Here is a 4,043-nt window from a genome sequence, read left to right on the forward strand (position 1 = left end):
AGAGAGAGAGGAAATGGGAAGGGGCTTAGTTATATATTGGGCGACTGGTGCAGGCAGGTCAGGGATTGTGTCAGCTGCACGGGTAGCCACTCAGGGGTCACTCTTGGACATTTATTTTCTATGCAGACAAGCCTTGTTCGTGCGCCGGTCTCATGACCAGGGACGCGTGAGGTAGGAAGTGGAAACTAAGGTGAAGAAGGAAGTTATTTATCGGAATGGCAGCAGCCGTTGCAAGGCACTTATCTTATAGGAATACTGACAGATCCCTTCTTCACCTGTATTATTCCCAAGGGTCTCAGGTGAAATACCATTTCTCCTGGCAAGATTTTACTACCCTTTTCATTTTGTAGTAGCCCTTCTTTGTCCTCCTTAGAAACTCTGATTCTCAACTCATAGTGCTTGCTAACTGCTGTGGCTTCTGCCTAGTAGCCTAGGTGTGGTAGTAGCCTGAAGATCTGTGCACAGGTAGAATGTTTATCTTATCAATTCTGCTTCCAAAATGTGGCAGCTGTGTACTTACTCTGCCTTCCATGGTTAACAATGAATTCATAGCAAGATACTTCATTGAAGCTATAAAATAGCTTCCTCACTGATCCTCGGAATCACTCCACTTTGAGCCCTTTGCAATCACCTGTCCCCATAACAGATACTTGATCTTTTAAAATATGACTTGATCACACCCTTGCTCAAACATTTCAGAGGATTTCCACTGCATCCTCACAATCAGTGTAATCATTATATAATGCAAACATGTGCTAGGAATGGAATTATATGAGAAAATGAAAAATAATGGAAACAAAGTCTTTGTAGATGGGCAAGGAGAGAGGGGTTGAAGGGAGAACAGGCGAATGGGGAAAAATAAGAAATAAGGTCAATTATGTAAAGGTACAAATTTCCAACAATTAATGTCATTATATTGTATACATTAAATGTACCAATAAAATTAATTTTAAAAAACCTAAAAAGAGATGAAAATCAATCTAAACATTATAAAGTCCTATTTGGCCTGGTCTCCACTCATTTTTCTTATCTCATTTTTTGAATTCTCCATGTAAATTTCTTTTTCTTATCTTCTCACTCCTAGACATTGTGTATACTCTTCACTACCTCTGGAATGTTTCTTTCCTTCTTTTATGTCTGGCTAACACATGCTAATGTCAATCACCAGATTAAAGATCACTTCCTCCAATGCATTTTCCCTAACCTTTAATTCAAACTAGTTTGTCCTTGTGTATATATGTATGAATGTCAGCCACCCTCATTGTACTGTAAATAACAGCAAGAGCCACATCTCCTCTGTGTACTTCTGTCTTCCCCAAGTCTAGCCTAGATTAGGCTGCAACAACAGAGGTGCTCTGTGTATGATAGTGAGCAGCTGTTGATATGCCAGTTTGTACACAGCCTGCTCTGAACTTGCCTTCCCAGTAGGCCATGCACCTCTTTAGAGTCTGCAGCTTAGACCTCTCCTTTGCCTTCCTGTATTCCTGAATAGGGAATGTGTTTCTCTGCAATTAAAGCCAAACTTACTGGTGGAAAAGTTTTCCCCCATTCCCTCATTGTGTCCAGGCTTCCAGACACTTCCTCTCAAGCATCTCAGGAATTTTCTTTGCTCTCAGTTTTATTACTTCTATCTGTGTGCCAAATGTAAATGAGATGTGGCTCTGTTCACTGAGCTTGCTCTCTGTAATATTTGATAACTGGTGAATTTGTTGGGCCCAAGTGAATTGTGCCCTGTATAACCAATACAAAGTGTTTAACTCCTGCAAGCCTGCCCCTTCCCGAGAGTATAACCTGCCCTGCTCAACCCCAAGTGGGGATCAGTCTCTTTGTGGAGTAGTCCCAGACTGACCCAGTGGCATTAAAAATAAAACTGTACACTCTTGTGAGAGCATGAGGGGACAATTGGCTGAGCACCAGAATGCTGGTTCTCATGAACATGTGTCCTTAAGGAGATGTGCTAGAGCCCAAGATCCTCTTCTGTTCTTTGTGAACATCACCCCAGGCTCATTCTTTGTTCTTGTTGCTGATGAACACTCCCTTGTGGTCATAACATGTGCTGTTTTATCCAGATGTCCTATCATTATTAGGAACAATGTGTATCTGCTTGTGCTTCCTTATGATTGCTGTTAATCATTCACCACAATGACTTTGCTTTCTTGTGTGACCCAGATGGTCCCTATAAAGACCCTGGGTGAGAGAATAAAGATTACCATTAGCCATCAGCTTTTGGTCATTCTCATTGTTGTCCGCAGTCGTTTCCCTGAGACCCCACTCCTTGAGAATGAAACTCCAACACATTTCGCCTCCAAAACTTCTGGGTATGTCTTCCATTCTCTTGGACTACCTGTTTGTATGTTCTGGCTGGTGCTTTGCTGCTACATTCCCAGCCCTGCTGGCACAGTATCTAAAACATTAGATACTTAATATTGTTTCTTAAATGACCATCGCTATAATTGCACCATTTAGGTGGACTTTGATTTGATAATGAAGGATATCCAAATATTTCACTAGTCTTGGCATTCTTCCTTATGTAATTCCTATCAGAGTAACATAAGGAATGATGAAAAATGAGAGTCAAATAAACATTCATTACTGCAAGAGGCCTGATTTTCCCATTGCAGAGGTTCTGGTTGATCCTGTTTTTAACCCACACTCCAGCGGGAAGGCTTCAGAAGGCCTTACTCCCCCTCTAAGCTCCCAGTTAGACTCTCCATACTCTGCCATGCCCTGAGTGATGCATGGAATGAAGGACTGAGTGGTGATAAGGGTCCTTCAGCACATGTGAGGAAGAAAAGGACCTGTCTCCTGCATGGAGGCCACACACTCAAGTATGCTCTTGAATCCAGATATACCGCTTTGGAGATGTGTCCTAACCAGAATTCCAAAATATGACCAATTGGATCAGCCTTCCTGGTGTGGAGGTGAAGATATTAGGAAGACTGTAGGGAGGACAATGAAGACTAAATCCCATACTACACATCGTGTATTTATAAAGACTTTCATTAGGTAAGAAAAGTTCAGCGTGTTGCGCAAGTCCTTTACTATTCCTGACAATATCTAATCTCTTTTTAAATGTATTCATTCAATTAATATTTAATTTAATAGGGAAATGTCTTTTGACTTGTGATCCACACGGTTTCCTTCAAGCAGTGGCCCAAGGTGCTGCTTCAGGGCATCATCTCCCAGTGCACGCTTTACTTTGTACTTAGTAGATTGAAGATGAATGGGATCGGAGAGGTGTGATGACAAACCCAGGACAAAGGCACCTGTGTTGAGCAGCACGAACTGAGCCATTAAATACAGATGCAGAGAAAGATGGAGCTGCCGCACACTATGTCCATCGCTATGAGATGTGAGGTATAAGTGGAAAATGCTTTCTTTTGGTTGGCTGCTTGAGCACCCTGAGAACAATGGCAAGGATACAGGCATAGGAAACCAAGCATCATAAAGCCAATAAAGAAGACAGAAGGTATCAGCTCAAGCAGGTGGGTGTACCCAAAAGAGAGCCAACTGTCATAAAAAAAAGTAGTCAGTCCTATTAGGGCCACAGAGAGGTAGGCTAGCCGTTAGCATGATGGGACAAAGTGTTATAGCTGTCTCAGTGAAAAGTTCACCCCACAAAAGTGTCCAAATTAAACGAGTCTTTTTAATAGCTAGTGACCAAGGGCAAGCCCATGCTCTAATCTTCCTTGGTAGTGATTAAGCAGGGAAGCCCAGTTCTAAAGGGAAAAACCACACAAAAAATGTCATGATCTCATCTTTGAGCAAGCACAGGGGTAGAAAAGCAGATTGCAAGTTAGATTAAAACCCAATTATCGGGATCCAGCAGGAAATTCCTATCCTTATGGTTAGGACCACAGTATGACATGTCCTGTCCTTTGTTCTTAACCACAAGGTAAGCTATGAGCTGGATAACTTATCACTTTAAACAAGCAGTCTAGGGAGAAAAAAGGGTAAGTTTTAGGCACAGGCTATTGCAGGGTGGGTTTCTGGTTAAATTGCTTACTTCACAAAGGACCCATTGGAACCAGATAACCAGGAGG

This window comes from Fukomys damarensis, unplaced genomic scaffold, assembly GCF_012274545.1.
Source record: "Fukomys damarensis isolate Sample0158 unplaced genomic scaffold, DMR_v1.0_HiC HiC_scaffold_16, whole genome shotgun sequence".
In the NCBI taxonomy this organism is placed as follows: domain Eukaryota; kingdom Metazoa; phylum Chordata; class Mammalia; order Rodentia; family Bathyergidae; genus Fukomys; species Fukomys damarensis.